Here is a 17,444-nt window from a genome sequence, read left to right as displayed (position 1 = left end):
TTTCCACAAGTGAAAAAAACTAAATAAATCAACCACTTTTGTAGCTGAAAAGAAGAAGCAGTCACGTTAATTTAAAACGGTTGGTAATTGCTACTATTACCTAAAAGTCATTTATTACATACTCGGATGAATGCAGATCTCGAACTAACTAGTTTTATAGGATGACTGATTAATAATATTTAGTTTTTTTCTTTTTCAGGGAAGAGCCAGCTATTATTCGGAGTTCTGTATATCTAACTACTGTTGAATTTATGCTGGTAGAGTAAGTATCTCCTAAAGTATGTATAAACAAATATTCCATACGCCATTTAATTTAAAACACAATGTTGTTGTTATTTAAAAGTAAATTTAACGCAGTACATTCATTTTAATTTTTAATTTCAAGGAGTATAAAATAAATATAGCCGATTCTAATTTCTTCCTAATTTAACATTAACAAAGAAATTTCAGTATCTAATGTTTATGTTACAGCACAAAAAGTAGTCATTTTGGAACTATTTGGTGTGGTTTTTTTATATTAATTCTGTTGCTTTTAATGACAAGGAAAAAATCAAGAAGGATTAAATTAGTGCAGACAAAGATTATCAAAAAGGTAAGAAGAAACATTCTAAAAAGAGAAAAGATGAAACATCCAATAAGAAGGATAACAAGAAGACTCGAAAGTCTGATGATACGAAAGGTAAAAGAGATAACAATTCAACAAATGAGGACGACGAAGGAAGAGAAAATGTATCCTCCGTAGACTACTGGAAATTATAAATTTAACAAAGACAATTCATCTGGATGATTCTGCCATAACAATTTAGGTCACAAATAAACAATGGTGTTGCTCAACTTGTTTAAGATAGTTTAATGATACTATGTTCTGCCCAAAATATAAGTGATTTCTTACACTTAAGTTGTAGCTTAAAACCTCAGAAACCGATTCCTTTTCCATAAAAAATGTTATATATATATATATATATATATATATATATATATATATATATATATATATATATATATATATCTAAAATTCGATCATGTAGAGACATTTGAAATTGGAAAATACACTCATAGTGTAGTTGTAGGTAATATAAAGTAAAATCTCTGAAATATCTTCCTGGGAGGTTGTTTTTTTTTACTATCACAATGCACTCTGTAATATAAATGTGGGAGAAATTAAAATGAGAAAATCATAAATACAATACTATGATAGTGTTTTAAGTTTACCAGGAAAGTTGTTTCTCCTTCGGAAACGTTAAACCTACTCAGTCGTGGTTTATTTTACGCAGGTGGAAATGCTGCTACCAACTCTCCAGTGGAGTCTCTCCAGATCTCATACACATTTATGAGATTGTTGTTTCGTAAAACATTTATTCTGGTGGTTCACGTAAAAAAACAAATAATTGGGATTTTTTGAAAGATGAACTCTTCATAGTGACTAACTTTAAATCTGTTTCCAAACATATTAGCACAAATATTTGACTAAAATATTGAAAATGAAATACATTTACGTCAGTCTAGAAAATTTACTTTTTTAGTCCATAAAAAAGCTCGCAATAAGCATGTGTGTCAACAGATCATATTTCATATTTTGAAACGTAGTGTTACTGAAGTTTCATCATTGAACGATGGCAAATACCCGGGAAATCATGTATTAACCACGTACACTAGACTCATGTAGCTTGTCGTTTCTAGTGTTTGGATAGTTACTACTAGATAGTCAAATGAGTGTATGTAAATCAGCCATATCATAAAAATCGTAGTACATCTTAAAATTGTATATTAACCATATTTTACTATGTATATCCCTTCCGTATGATTTCCAACTATAGAATGTTTTTATTTTTAATTTATATAGGGATAAAGTTGTACTGCATCTATGTCGTAAATAATACTTTGTTGTTGTTTGATTTGTTATAAGGTTTAAGTTTTTCTTTACAAAAGTTGACTAGCATCCATTATTATGTTTAAGAAACACGAGCAATAATACATTTTATGCTCTCTAGTTGTGCCCGTAAGTATGTAAAATGGTCTAATGTACAATATCCAAGACAGTTTTATTTTAATTATTAATACCAACCGTTATTTGCCAACCGTGTAAATTTAGCATGCAGATGATGTGGTTGCTTGTATCATATCAATGAAATTGCTCTGTACTATAAGGTGTTGGTAGTTCTATTACTTGTGTAACTACCGTAGTTAGCGTCTTTATAGAACACGTAAGTGTATTTTAAAATTTCTACTCTATGTAATACAGATGTTTATAATGTATTGTCTCTAAAACGTAGTAGAATACACAGAATAGTCTGTTGCAAGGGGAACTGAATTACAATAAGAGAAATACCCCGAGATACAAGGCAAGCGGTGTGCAAGGTCAGAAATATTTCTATAGCTCAGCTTTTTGTGGAGATGCTGCCAGTTTGTCGATCAATCGCGCCATCTGCAGGATAAATATGCTCCTGATTGTTTTCTGATGCTGATCCCTTCTAGCCAACAACGCAGCTGTGTTAATTGATGCATGTGGTGGCCACATTGTGACCATATACCACTAGACTAGGAACGTGTTTGTATACATTCTCAGAGCCAAGGCTATAAGATAAGCTAGTTTATAAAATAGATTTTATGTTGAAAATTGAATAATAATAATTGTGAAAAATAAACATTATGTACACTGCTCATTCTTCTTCCTTAATAAATGTCTTTTCCGCCTATGGTTTTTTACATTCCGTTATATTATAATTTTTCAATATAGAGAATATTATTGAATCACTTAATTGCTGATCTCCATATGCAAACATTTTCAAAGAGATGTTAAATAATACTTAATCTATTTTAATTATGGATTTGTTCGTGGGACTACTAGAAAGTATTAAAATAAAACGATTAATAGTAAGTATTTAGTAGTTTTAAATACATTTAGCAATATTCTAGTTTAATTAAAGAAATTATAATTAGGCTCGGCTCGACCAGTGGGGCTGCTCGGTTCGACCAGTGGGGCTGCTTGACTCGACCAGTGTGGCTGCTTGACTCGACCAGTGGGGCTCCTTGACTCGACCAGTGGGGCTGCTTGACTCGACCAGTGGGGCTGCTCGGCTCGACCAGTGGGGTTGGTATTAGAAAGATATTTAATTTAAACCGTTAATCTCTCTTATGTGCAATTATTTCCTTCACGTGTACAATCTTCAAAATAAACACAATACATTTTAATATGACCCAGGTTGTTATAGCCCTACTGGTTAGTTTACGGTTATCTTTCAAACTCGAGTAGCTAACCTTTTTGACCCGAGTGCAGGCGTAGTCCCTATTGAACCGCAAGCAAACAGAAACAGCACAGTGTTAGTAACAGTGTATCAACTAAAGAGTCTAGGGTTTTGGAAATACAATTTTATACTAACAAATTTTTACACTGTAGTTTATCTTCGCACTGCCAAACCTTTTGCTAACAGGGAAATTATGAATGAACTCGATGGCGGAAACGTTGAGGGATTAAAATCGGGTCCTTTCCTGTCACGACGTAGCTCTTGCAGACACTGTCAAAGATACTACTAGAAGTAATAAAATATTTAAGTTGTGTATCTACGCATATAACTGTTTAAATTGCCTCTTACAAGAAAAATTAAGAAAAATGTTTTAAGAAGTCAATTTTAACACAAACATATATTTTTTCTGTCTAAATTTAGTGGTTACATTGTGAGTAAATCGGCGGGACTACCTAAATTAGATATCCGGCTATTAGAAACCACATTATTACTCTTCAAATTTTATTTCTTTTAGTATATAGGTGTTCCACTCCATCAATAGATAAACTTTTTGTTGTATTTTATGGAATTTTTGACGTATTTACACCTACTACTTGTAACCATATTTAATCGGATGTTTAGTTTTGCATTTTTACCGTATTTAATTTTTGTAACAATCACCAAGAAAATGTAATAAGTTGTAAAGAAAAATTATAAGAAACAAATAATCATGCCGTTAGCACATTCAGCACTAAAATTCTCGACTACTTATTTGAACTACAATAGATAGGCTACATACTCTCATTCGAACTTCATACGTGTATACATTCCCTCCAATTTCAACTACATGCATGCATACTATCGTGCTTGACTACATTGCTACATTAACACTTATTTTAGCTACTGAAGTTCTTACGGCAACAACGGTTGTATTCTTTTGATCTATAATGTTCTTAATTTTGTCATTTTTACACTTACATAAATTACAAAAACAGATGAAAATTGAATAAAAAACAAAGTAAATATTACCGAAGAACAATTAAATGTAACTTTAGTATATACATAAAACGTTTTTCCTCTTACTTTATCTTTCGTGAATATTATTATCTGATGTAGTTTCCGAAGATGCGTTTTGAATTTGTTCACTATCAGTGTTATTCGAGGAGTAAAAAGTTTAGATTGTTTACTCAACTTACACAAACTAATAGCGGATAGTAGAGTGTACCGAAAATAGTACCGGTGTGTACTCGTATATCATTACTTTCGGCATAATAACCATTGTCTTTGACTCAAAAGTATACAAGTATGAATGGTAAAATCTGTTTAAAGTGGGGGTAAGTGAACATAATGTTTGGCCAACTGAACAAAATCGCGTGGTTTTCGTGCTTGGTCTATTATACAGGGTGTGGCGGAAACACCCTTGAGGTATGTAGAGTGAGCATACCAAGTGCTAGAACACTTTTCCTTTTTGATCTCAGGGAGCAATATAATTATTTCCATCTCCTAAAAATGCCAAGAAATTGCGTAATGTGGGAGATAGTGATCTATAGAAATCTTTATATGTTTCGGTAGTGTAATCATTGCCATTTTACTAAATCTTTATGGGGAAAATTAAAGTTAAGGATCTTATCACCGTATTTGCACAGTGTTCCAAAATGTATTAAAACAGGTTTTAAATTAAATATTGTGTGTTTCCCCACAATACGGGAATGTTCTAATTATTTTACAGTCTTATTACTAAGGAGTTAGTTCATGAAATATGTAGTAGGGCCAGTTTAATTTGGTTTTCTTCTGTCAAAAATGTTATTAATAATAAAAAGTCTAAAAATCAAGAAGAACAAGTAGAAGTGTTCGTATTTAAAGTTGCGAAGAATTAAAAAAATGGCTGTCTAAACGCCTAACTTAAAATATAAACAAAAAACAGTTACCTTCAATAAATGAGCTTTGAACAATTCAAAAGCCTACATCACATTAATTTTACAGACGAACAATTCAAGGCATTAATTATTACGGAGGTTGGCCACGTTCGACGTTCTGTGGAAGATGGATTCATGAATTACACATTCATTGCGCCATGAATCCCATTAAAGCCGGTAGATCGATTTTATCCTATCAGACAAGACCGTCGGCTGAAACTGCCTTGCTTACTTTCATACAGGACTGTTGTAAGCAAGGATACTTATTGTGTTAATCAGGAATTTTCGGAAAATCCTCTTTGAAACATACCATGATATGGGACATTCCACCAAGTGAAGATTACATTTAACAGTCTTTTTGGCGAATGTGGTTTTATTTTTTATGAAAAATTCTTCTCAAAAATTTATTATTTTTAAGACCCACTATTTATCTTCTTTCATATTATAATCTTTTTATATATATATATATATATATATATATATATATGTATAAATTAAATTATATATATATATATATATATATATATATATATATATATGTATGTATAAATTAAATTATATATATATGTATGTATAAATTAAATTATATATATATATATATATATATAAATTATGTGATTATTCCCCGTAGGAAAGTAAATCAGTATAATAAAAAAGGTATTAGTACGCAGCATTGCGTGTCCAGTAACAGGCTTTGCTGAGGTTGCTTGCAAAGTTTTAAACCTATTGTTCATTCTTGGAATGTCCTACGGATAGATAGATGGCCATTCAGGCAATAATACTGAAAAGACATTATCACATCCTCCCGACGGACTGTAGAGTAGCCTTGGCCTTGTAATTAATGTATTAAATAAAATATATTTAATTTTTTTTCACGCGACTGGTGCCAAAAACATAGAAAGGTATATTATTTGTCAATTTTTTTGGAAATAATGGATTTTTTAACTGTTAACTGTTTTAACGGACAGAAAATAAATTGATAGCCTTCTAATTGATAACGCAAAGCCGAATTTTATGGTTAGGCAATCACCATCACAAAACCCATCCTTGTCAATGTAGCATGGAATTTCGTTGCAAACTTAAAATCTTGAAGGTAAATTCTTCCTCGATATATTTTGCTGCATGATACACTCACATTGTTGCTACTTAAGTTAGGTTTTATACCAGGGTTCAAATAATAACAGTTTCGGTGAGCTATGGAGAGTTATACAACACAATAGAAGTCAATCCTTGTCATCAACATTAAATTTCCAATGTGTTATATTTTATTTTGCATCTATGAATTACAAAAAGTAATACATTGAAACCCTTTGTAATTGTACTCACTTTGTGACACATTTATTTATTCTGCTTTTTCCTCGTCGGCAAAATAAGTACTCGTAAGACAAATTTTAACATATTTGACAATGCTCAGAAAACACCTACGGAGTAGCAAGTACCATAATTGACCTCAGTGTTGCTTATACAAAAATAAATTTTCATGAAAAACTTCAAGACTGTACTTTTTTAAGATATCGTGCAGACATACTGATAGATAGACAAACCTGCAGACAGAAATTAACGATCAGCCAATTAGGATGGGGATTTAATGAGATACTCTCATAGCTCGTATGAAATGACTGGCACTGTTATCGAACTTAATGTTGATTATATAAAAATTTATATAAATCCAAATTAAGCTTCATACAAAAGTTGAGGGTATAGTGTAGTTCATTCTCGAGACATGCAGATTGAGACAGAGGGAAATAAATATTTTTACAGTCCTTCAAGTGGTAAGTTGGTTAGTGAACGGCAAACAAAAATCTACTTACTAGTAGTAATGGTTTTAGACTACTTGGGCAGTATGTATTAAGAAGTAATAAATATTTTAGACAAGGAATAATCATTGATTCAAATTAAACCAAACTTTAATTGTCTTTTGAAAATGGTAGCTCATCACGAAAATACGGAGGCCTATTCCTTTTGGAATGTTTCTTGAAAATGTCCGAACTAAAACATCTGTTTCCATACAGTAACATCTCTGTTGAGTAATAATATAGACAAACAAATTCATACACAAATTAATGTTTAAATTATTTTTTTTATTTAAGAAGCAGAAAATGTTTAGTGTTAGTGATATGTTTTAGGTTTGGTGTTATCGTGCACGTGTATCGTAATCCATGAAATACGATATTCTAATACTTTAGGTATTAACAGTGTTAATCTATACTGTTTTAGTGTCATTGCAACTGCCTACCATTTTTCGTTACCTAGGAAATCAGATCTCAATGTCAAAACATACTCGTATTGTGGTGAATTTTAGTTCAATATTTAATTAAAATAGTACAGCTTTTCCAAATTGAGTTTGAAATATTCCGTGATAAACAACGTCTGTAAGACATGACAGATGCAGTTCTTGTGTTAGGCTGGCGTCTGACAATACTGTTGTTAGCCCTGGTCCTACTGCTGGTGGGAGTGCTCATGGTCAGGGTGTGGCGGAGGCGAAGGCAGCGTCCTCCGGACACCACTACGAGCTCCGATGTGTCGCCCAGGGACTCCGACTTTAGCTTGGAGAACTACAAGCGAGATCGGGTGAAGCGGAAGGCGGTGAAATTCGACGCAGCTACCGCTCGTCATCTGTCAGCAATGTTCGAGAACGTGGCGAACACCAAACAGAGGATTGAATAACATAGTCACCACTTCAGCAACGACTTGACAATTCAAAATAAAATGAAAAACGTAATACATCTTTCTTAAACAGGTGTCCAATTTTTAGTTCTTTTATAGCATTGCTTTAAAAATGAATTACATGTGTACTTTAATACCTCATTAAGAATTAAATTTGAGCTTAGCTTACTTCAATGTGAAACTTGAAAAAATTAACAGTATTTCAAAAATTGTCTAGCTGAATTATATGCGTTGTTATTACCTCCTTTTTATGAATTTCAGTTTTTACCTAGAGCAGGTTCTAGTATAGGTACTGTCCTTGTATTAGTGAAATATATTTTATGAACAATTTGGAACTTAAATTTAAATTGAGTACATATTTTGCATAACCATAGTAACTATCAGGCCACAGTAGCTAATGTTTCCAGTATAATATTAATGTCATTTATTGTCCGTCAATCCAAGAGTGACATTATTGCGTCTATGTATTTTATAAGATAATTACTGTTTGGTTTACTATTTAATGCTATTGATATATCAAAATATCGCTTTAACACATGAATTATATGCTTTATCTGCCTATTCATTAGTAAACCTTTCGGCACAATAGAGATTGTCATAGGAACATCGTATCTCGGAATTTCTTTTGATACTATACTTCTTTTTGCATGTTTTAAAGGAATGTAAAATAAGGGTTTGGAGCTCTAGGTTGAGTTAAATTAGTTTAAATTCCAAAGAGATCTTTGTTTATTATCGAAATTCATGTAATTTAGTCGGTTCCATCCAAGTTGTTTAAATGTGCTAAAACACCAAAAGTTTCCAGTGTAGTAGGAAGAGGGCAATGCAAAAAGGCGATTGACCGTAAAAATGACTTCCTGTACCTATTCAAAATACAAAAAATTTGAATTGTGAATTGCGTACTGGCCACGATTAACCAGAGGGTTCACTTCTGGCTGGTTTATACCTTCCAGTTGCCCATATACCGAGTACAGCATAAATTTATGTGTCACTTAAATCTGAACAACCTTGTGGATGTCCAGAAGTGGCAAAAGTCTAACCGCTAACGTTAGAATATCGGGGTGCAAGGATATATCGATAGGTCTAGTTTACCATTGGAGATGATTGTTAGAAGTGGCTAAGTGTTAAAGGTTGTTGCTAGCCTAGACATAAAACTGTGTTACACCCTACTTGCTTTGACTGGAGAGGCTGGTACAGAGCTGGCCTCCCCTTTTTCCATGGAGGCATGGATACTTAGATTAATGCCTAAAAGCTTCCTCGTGAATCTCCACAGGAGGCTGTTCCTTCCCCCCCCCCTTACCTGTGCAGAATATAATGTCACACCGGAAGCAGCGGAAAGATACTTTTAGAAGTAAGCGCAATCTCTCAGTCTCTGGTCTTAATAGAAAAAAAAAACAGATTTACAATACGCACTCCATCGTGCTTGAATGCTACACCTCATAGTGCTTACGTACTTTATCTCGTAGTGCTTACATTATATACGTTAGGATGAGCATTTGAACCTCTAAGGAAGACATTATAAATTCGAGATGGTCAGTATATACATTTAAAATGCTTCAAAAATACACAATACAAAATAGTTAACACGCATTAATCCATAATATAGGTAATACATTGACAATGTACGACAACTGTAGTATTTATTATTGAATATTGTTACATAAGAAGTTAGTTGTAGTAAAATGTCGAAGAAATAACCGGGTTGTAAGTTTCCGCTTAGAAAAATCCAATCTTTCATTGAAATTAATGAATTTACTTTACAAATAATAAATCTAATGTGTATTATTGCACTGAGTGTGTGTGAAACTGATTAAAAACCGTCAGCCTCAAAAAACCCCTTTTCATAAATTGGGTTGAACGCTCTCTCCCCAAGATATGAAACACGGCTGTGGAAGTACGAGTATAATAGTAATCTTGTGGGCGGTATGACGCAAATCTCTGCAAGGGTCAAGACGTAATCCGCTTACAGCCTTGCGTCCTTTCCCCCGTCACTTGAAATTTCAAGCGCTCATTATTGTTTAGTTACCACTCTTAAGAATTGAATTTTCTGATAAGATAACTAACTATTAATAAAAATTAATTACTAATTAATAAGTACTTCTAGTTCTAAAAGAGGAGATATAACTTTTAATTTTGGCAAATGTCAATTGAGTTTAGCTTTGTTTAATGTTTATTTGATCATTTTTCAGGTTCTTTTTTTCCAATTCCCATACATTTATTGATTTCTCCTAACAAAGTTTGTAACGAAGGCAAATGTCCGGAAAATCATATTACCTTCACAATCCTTCCATGGTCAATAACAAACGTTAAACAAAGAAATTAAAGGTTCCTGTGGTTTAAAGATTAAATTACCACAAATCTCTGAATCGGGACCAATTTTTCTTTAAAGTTTAAGTTAACAGTTTAAAGTTTAATTTCATCGTTCCTAATAACTAATTTATCTATAAATACTTTGAAGACATTAATCCATTTAAATTCTTTTTAAAGTCTAAAATTATATAATTTCAGTTAAATTAATTATCCTAAAGCCACTTCTTCTGTTAGATCATCGCTTTTCCATGAAATTAGGTGTATAGCTTACAATTTATCAGAAACTTAATGTTGAAATAATATATTTCCAATATTCTTGTTAGATTGTTTAAACCACATACTGATGAAATCTCTTGATGTACATACAAAATATTAAAATTTCATTTTTCTACTTCGGATCATTTCAAGTATTTAGTTTCATTTTTACCTCATCGTTCCTCTTCAGAGGTCTTAGCTAGCTGAGATGTTTCATACCAGTATCGACGAAAGACTTTGTCACCTTTTTAGAACATTTGCGGATAGAGGTAATTTCCATGTTTTGAATTTTTACACGATTCACCGACATTTACTACTAAGATATGAACGTAGACTATTAGATAGACACACAGGGTGTTAAGTTTAAAACATTTAAGGGTAGGTTACAATAAGCGGACCCGGTTTTTTATATCGAAGAACGTAATCATCGATACCTAATATTCGCATCTCAAATCCTACACTATCAATCGATATAAAGTATCTATAGTTCTCAATAACAATCATATGGTTTGAATTAAAATATGAATCTAATATTTATAGTGATCAAACAAATTATTATAACCAAAATTAGGAAAACTGAAGACGACCATATTTGCTCTTCTCACAGTAACAGTTGTTTCTTTCCCACAAATTTCACATAATGGGTTTTTTCCGCACGAGTCCAACAGGATGAAGTCATGGAAAACATGTCTTATCATCTTCCAAAGCAATGCAGTGTAATTTTCTAAAATTGACTGTCATTTTTAATAATAAAATGTTACTTATATAAAATTGAAATATTACATTAAGAGTATTATTTGAAAGTGTTTACAGCTATATCAATAGATTATATAATAAATCGTTAAATATAAATAATCAGTATCGATTGATTATATTGATGGTGATGGTTATGATTAAGTAATATCGTTTTCCAATTTCGATATAAAAACCGGGTCCGCTTATCGTACCCTACCCCTTTTTAAAATATACATGCATATAAACACTGTACGTATTCTATTATAAACCGTTTACAAAAACTCGGTTGGTATATTATACAGGAAGGTTGCTTACTGATTGAAATTAAATCACTATCTGTTAGGTTACTAATTGCAAGTTGCATTACTGATTGTCCTAGGTAGACAAGTTATCGTTGTAGTACCAACCAAACCTGCAGTTACTAATCTAACAGTCTGTCTGTGATGTGTCTCTCTGTCTCACACGGCATTGTCCGGTTATGATAAATACTTTATGTGGTTCTTAATTGAGTAGTTTAATTATTGTAACAAAAAGTTATCGTTGCTTTGACCGCACCACTTTTTTATAAAAGTGTGTTCATGTTTGTATATATTTTTTTCATACTGGGGGCAACAAGGGCGACTCAACTATGTAACTGAAAATATTTTAGACTGAAAGTGTAATTAAACGCAAAGAATATCATGTGTGTGTGTGTGTGTGTGTGTGTGTGTGTGTGTGTGTGTTCAATTATATGTATATATATATATATTTAATTGAATATATAATTGTGTATATATACATTGAATCGTAAAAAGTAAGGGCTCTGTGGTGTAATGGTAGCACATTCACCCGGCAAGTGAGAGATCCGGGTTCGAGTCCCGACGGAGCAAGTACTTTTTGCGTTTCAATGTTTATTTAAATTTGTACCGTATGACGATAACACATGGGGGTGGTGACTTCTGAGGTCGTAGTAATAAATACTAGAAATACAAAGTTTACTTATAAGTTCAGTACTTTTAGATGGTAAAGGAAAAGTTATGTACTGCCACGTTGCTTTCAATTAGAATATAATAACTAAAAGTATATCTTCTAGGTGGTCCTAAAATATCCAATGTTCTATTGAATTATGCGTACGACGTTTTACTTTACAAAACAATAATATTTCACTTCCCTTCACAATAGGTAGACTCACAACCCGGGTATCGGCGTCTTGGCACGAGACATTGAAGCTGTAGTCTAAAAATGGTTATTTCTAGAAGAGGAGTAGAAGTTGGGAAGTGGTAGCCATCTATTCAAACAACACGTGAGGTACATCAGCTACGTAAACTCGCCTAAAAACAAATTCGCGACTCTATTAGCCATTTAATGATACAAATTACTATTTATAACAACGTGCTCGTCGCCGTAAGGACGACGCCACAACCTTTTATCTATCTCCATCAAGCAAATAAAAGATCTTCAAGGGTAAGTTACTTTACTATTCACATCTTTACTTTACGTTACATTCATTTTATACGTTTGGCATCAAAGGGCTAATTTAATAATACGAAAAGATAAATTTTACTTACGGACAAAGCGCGCGAGGTCTGATCGGTTACGTAGTTGGGCTGCTACAAAGGGTTAGAAGAAAGAAAATTCATACGCGTGCCAATTAGGTAGTTACTCCGCCCAATAATTTAGTTCCGGAACATTGGATGTAAAATAATATTATATTATACTGGCTGATTGGGTTGCGAAATTTACATTGTATGAAATTTAATTAACTAATTTACGGTACAGAATATCCCCCCTGTTTTGATTTCGCAACCTAATTAGTCGCTTTACTTTAAACACATTCTAAATAACAAACTTAATTCAACCTTTTATTCATTACATAAATTCAAATTCAACCATAACAATACGATAGCGCGGGGTTTCAAAAGTTTCCTATCAAATCCGCTAGATCGCATGCCAATGCAGTTCTATGACTGCTCGCTTAGGGACCAAAAATAGAAAATCAATATAGGCAAACTATTTTCATGCAGTGCACGTTGCAGCGTTTTAGAATTTGCGGGTCGTTGCAAGAATAAGGGCATTAAGGCGATTAAATCGTAGACAAGTGTAGTGTAGTGTTATATAGGCGCCACATTCATACTTCTTTTTTGCATTCATACCAGTGTTTTGTGTATAGTTTTTGCCATTAAATACCCTGAGACTTGCGGACAAGTTACCAATATGGATCGAATACTTTGGAATGAAACGTCCCCTCACGAGAAGCTAAGTCTCACATTCCTTATTAATACTCATCACTCTTAATATACATATTTACATACAACATCCTATACATCTTACATCTACATGAATTTTAACACTTCAAATATATCTACAAAATCCAAACTTCAATATTTTGACATACATACAAAAGACAGACACAAGTTTTCATATTTGTTTCCTATATTACAAACAGGATCAACTCTGTCTCATTTCTTTATATAAAGTCTACCTACAAACTCTTTTTCTATATTTTTTTTCCATTGAAACATTCGTTAAGAATTCACCAAACAATTAACTTTCTGGATTTTATCTTATCTTTTAAATTTGGCAGCATGTGGTTCCTTAAGCTAGGGATGCTACAAAGTTTTTTTTTTATACAGAACAGGTCTTAATTTGGTTTTAGATCTACAATATGAACCTTTTTTACATTCAAAACATTTTCAGTGTGTTGTACAATACAAGTTACAGGGCTTAAAAAATATAAAATTCTATAAATTCCTACATATTTTGGCGCTAATTTTGCACAAAACTTTTCTACCTTATTGCTTAAATAGTGGGTTCTTATCCATACTAAGGAATGCAACTTAAAGGGATGTTTTACATTTTGCTCTGAGTACTTTTGTCTATTACTGTTATGTGCTATACTCCTTTTTACATTGACCACAGCTCTCTTTAAATTGTTTACAACAGTTTCCTTGGACAAATTCTCACCGATTAGATCATTTAGCTTCCATAAATTAGATAAAGCATTATTACAGGAATGATTAAACATTAAATCAAAGGCAGCAAAACCTGTGCTTTCATTATGAGCGGTGTTTAAACTTAATTGTATATAGCCTAGGTCATTATCCCAATTACTATGACAGTTATGATAGAAACTACGTAATAATGTAGATATGTTTCTAATATGCCTTTCTGATTGATTTCCATTAGCCCTGTAAGGCGCTAGTCTACGGTGTTCAATAAAATTCTTAAATAAGAACTTCTTAAAATACAGTTATGTAAAATATGCGGCATTGTCTGACACTATTATTTTAGGTACAGAAAAGTTGTTAAAAATTATGCGGTCTAATTTATTACATATTTCAGCACTCTTACATTCCCTCAAAGGGATTAGCCATAGAAATTTACTGGCGGCATCTACAACTACAAGTAAAGATACATTACTGTTTCTAGTTCTCACTAAGGGACCCAAAAGATCTATGAATAAACAATCCATATTGTTCTTAAATGGCACAGATAATAATTCGCCTTCATATTTTCTTTGGCACACTTTACTCATTTTACAAACATTACATTCTTTGACTTTTGCCTTTATAATTTCGTCTAAATCAGGTCTATAAAAAATACTGATTAATTTTTTCTTTGCGTTCTAGCAATGCCTAAATGACCTCCTATTAAAGAACTGTGGAAGAATTCATATACTAAATCAATTAACTGTACAGGCAAAAATATCTTACTCTTACTTTTTACATTCCTTTTGTACATCAGTAAATAGTTTTTTATAAAATAACATAAATTGTTATTATTGCTTTTTACAGATTGAATGATTTGCTGAGTATCTTTATCTTGAAGTTGATATTTTTCTAAATCTTTAAACGCTAATGGCAAATCATTAAATAACAACCACAAATTATCCTTGTTATTGCACTTATTATTTATCTGCATTTTAGGCTTTACATTAGATGTTCGTTTACATTTTTGCCTTCGGGAGGAGTTTGAATGGCAGAATGAAATCGATAATCTATTTTTATCTTGGTCTGGAACGTTCCGGCAGTCACTGGGGCTCGGATCAGCTGTTCCCGTCGACTCGCCCTCAAACATACGTGATAGGGCATCTGCCAGCGCATTATCGGTGGAACTTTTAAATTCCACCTCAAATGGCAAATTCAAAATCCTCTCGATCCACCGGGCAAGTCTTCCTACCTTCCTTTTGTGATTGAGGACATAGGATAAAGCTTGGTTATCAGTTATTAATTTAAAAGTTCTTACTTCTAAAAATTCGTGCCATTTTTCTATGCAAATTAGTGCACTCAAAGCTTCTTTTTCATAAACAGTATATTTTAATTCGGCATCAGTAAATTTCCTAGAGTAATAGGTTATTGGCATTAATTCTTTTTGGTCGTTTTCCTGTAACAAACAACCACCTGCGGCTATTCCACTAGCATCTGTCATTACTATAAATTGCTTTTAAAAATCGGCTAACTGGAGTACAGGAGGATTCATTATAGCTTCTTTTAACTTTACAAACGAATCTTGACATTCACTTGTCCAAACAAATTTAGCGTTTTTCCTTCTTAAACGATTTAAAGGATTACATAATTCGGCATAATTATTTATAAATCTTGAAAAGAAATTGGTCATACCTAAAAACTGTGAAATTTGCTTGGCGTTCTTAGGCGGCATAAATTCTCTTATACTCCTTGTTCGCTCGGGATCTATAGTTACTGTATTATTTTTTATTAAGTTCCCCAAAAAGGAGATTTCCTCAAAACAAAACTTTGCTTCCTCTAGGTTTGCCGTTAAGCCATGTTTGCTTAGTCTATTTACAATCTCTCTGACATGTACTAAATGCGAATCAAGGTCTTTACTGTACACTAAGATATCATCACAAAAATTTATCACATATTTAAATTTTATATTGTCTAGGACTTTATCCAGATAGGCGGACAATACAGCACTACCAACATGTAAACCAAAGGGTACTCGTTTAAATTTATATTTACCAAATATAGTGCTAAATGAGGTAAGATCTTGACTATCAGGTGATAATGGACATTGCAAAAAACTTTTTCTTAAATCTATTATTGAAAAATATTTGGCTCCACTAAGATGTTGATAATAATTATTTAAATCACCAATGGGAAAATCTATTTTCTGTAAATTTTTATTTAATTCGGTATAATTGACTACAAGTCTGTCCTTTTTGGTTTAAAAAGGCTGGACTGGAGTAGGCTGAAGTACTGGGTTCAATTATTCCTTGGTCCAACCAATCCTGTATTATTGTTTTCATCTTATTTACAGTAGGAGGGATCATAAAATAAGGCCTAATATTTACAGGTGTGGGGTCATTTAGAACTAATCTCACTTCCAAATCTAGAGCCTCTCCTAATTTTGGATTAAAAACATTTGGAAAATCCCCTATAAGGTTTTGTATCTCAGCCTCAGCTCTAGTGCACCCTATTTTTACATCAATGCTGTTTACTTCATGTTCAAAAGGCTGTTGTCTGACAATAGTTATTTTCTCATTACAATTGAATTTAAAATAACATGAATCTCGATCAAGATCTAAAATTAATTTGCTATTAGATATAAATGGGTTTCCCAATACAATGTCCCATTTTAAGTTATCCAATACAATAAATTTTACTTTCCAACAAAATATATAAATTTTTATCTTGGCATAACAGTAACCAAAACATTTTATTTCAGTGTTATTTGCAGCAAACATTCTATCATCTGACTTCATTAATTTAGAAACATTTTTATTCAACAATAGGCTATCATAAAATTCTTTACTCATTATATCTTTTGTAGCACCAGTATCTAATAAGCAGTTTGTTTTTACATTTTTACCCACTATAGCTTCAATTAAAGGCATATTGTTACACTGTCTAACATTTAGTCTTAAATTAGGTTTTCTATAGTTTGATTTACTCCAATTTTTAATTACCTTACCATAGACTCTCATAAAATAGTGTTTTTCTTTTCTTACTGTATTACTATTTATAAAATTATTATTCTTAAACTTATGAAACCGGGGAGGGATATTTTTAGGTGTTGTGTGTAATACCACTCCCCAACCAACTAGTTTTTTGGATTCCTAAAACAGTTTTTTGCTAAGTGACCAGGCCTATTACAATTGAAACATAACTTTGGGTTTTTGACAGTAGGCCTACTTTTTCTAAGTTCAACATGTGGTGGATACATGTTGTTAACATATGTCTTACTTAAATTGTCCCTTAAGTTATCATTAAAGTTTATATTGTTACTAGCTATACACACATTTTCCAAATCTGTAAAACAAATGGGATTGTTTTCAAAAATTAACTTATTTCTATCTGTAGGCTTAATACCTCTTTTTATACAAGTTACCAAGTCCTGTTCA

Source organism: Homalodisca vitripennis, chromosome 6 (genome assembly GCF_021130785.1).
Source record: "Homalodisca vitripennis isolate AUS2020 chromosome 6, UT_GWSS_2.1, whole genome shotgun sequence".
In the NCBI taxonomy this organism is placed as follows: Eukaryota; Metazoa; Arthropoda; class Insecta; order Hemiptera; family Cicadellidae; genus Homalodisca; species Homalodisca vitripennis.
This window is presented reverse-complemented; position numbering follows the sequence as displayed.